Source organism: Fukomys damarensis, unplaced genomic scaffold (genome assembly GCF_012274545.1).
Source record: "Fukomys damarensis isolate Sample0158 unplaced genomic scaffold, DMR_v1.0_HiC HiC_scaffold_35, whole genome shotgun sequence".
NCBI classification, from domain to species: domain Eukaryota; kingdom Metazoa; phylum Chordata; class Mammalia; order Rodentia; family Bathyergidae; genus Fukomys; species Fukomys damarensis.
The window spans coordinates 28152755-28154012 of record NW_022900947.1 but is presented as its reverse complement, the minus strand read 5'-3'; the positions used below and the strand labels follow the sequence as shown (position 1 = coordinate 28154012).

Sequence of the window (1258 nt, the reverse complement as noted above, 5' to 3'; positions counted from 1 at the left end):
AAAAAAAAAAAAAAGTCTTTGTCAGACACCAGAGTTGTTAGGACCTTGATTTTGGACTGCTCAGCCTATAGAACTGTAAGAAATAAATATTTGTTGTTTAAACTAATCAATATTTGGCTTTCTGTTCTGTTACTGACAGCTTCCTTTCCTACAGTAAAAGATAAACCCTGCTCTCTTCTGCTTGAAAATGGCTGTACGAGAGGAGCCATTGATCCCATGAAGAATAATGCCAGATAATGGAGTTGGAAAACAGAAATTTGGGTGTTGAAAGATATCTTGGAACCTTCATACCATCCCTGGATTGCCCTACTTCATCCTTGCTATGATGTGAGCCAACCTCTCAACCCACAACAAACAACTGATGCAACATATTCCAACAGGAAAGACTAGTTTAGGCATTTATTTCTTTCTCATGATGGGTCTGACAGAGTTTTAGGCCAATCTCTAGGGAGCTGGAATGGAAGTATTAGTTCAGCATTTGCAGGGTCTAATCTGTTACAATTGCTCTTACAGTCACTCTGAAAAAAAGGGCCAAAGATCAGAGCAAGCACAATAAAATACTCTAAACAAAAGTGACACATTTCATGCAGACACATATTTTATTATCCAAGCCAAATTTTTCTGATGAGGACTTGCCTCAATATGTAATGAACAACATGTTTCTATGTCTGGAAAGAAGAGACTGGAAATATTAGCGAGCAGTACTTATTTCTGTTGCATATATTGGAGATCATCATGTCAGTTGAAAACTAAAGGAAAAGCTATTACAGAAAATAATGGCCAAACAAAAATGTTAAGGTAGCTTGCTAAAATAATTGTACAAAAACAAACTTCCGGTTTTAGTAAATAATGCATCCCCTCATTTTTCTCATATGGTATGTTTTTTTCAGCGTAGAGCTTTGCTAGTAATTGGCATAGAAACAGGTGTGACAGACACAGGAAAGACATGACAGCCCGACCTGTAGACATCCTCATTCACCCCTGGTTATTTTCCATGGACACACTGATTTTTCTCCTCTAAGCTTTAAACCTGCTGTGAATCTAGAGATGAACGAAGAAGAAATGCTGCTGATCTGTAATTGCCCAGGACATGTTCCAGCTGCCCTCTCAGCAGTTCCTTCTGGGTAACTTGTTTTCTCATGATTGTAACTGCAGTAAAGTGATTTTTAAAAGTCCCTGGGAGTTTGGTAAATAGAATTGAGTTGAAGCATGACTCAGGGCTTTCATATAGACTCAATGCAGAGTTGATGGCATGTGA

At 38.2% G+C, this 1258-nt stretch overlaps 1 long non-coding RNA gene across 1 annotated transcript in view; it reads left to right on the top strand.

Annotated features, from left to right (window-relative positions):
* The window catches only part of LOC117284233, a 17815-nt gene extending 17209 nt beyond the window's left edge, over positions 1-606 (top strand). Inside the window, exon 3 of the long non-coding RNA XR_004515315.1 lies at positions 140-606. This is a non-coding gene — a long non-coding RNA (uncharacterized LOC117284233). The remainder of the gene's footprint in view (positions 1-139) is intronic.
* The last annotated feature ends 652 nt before the right edge of the window (positions 607-1258 follow it).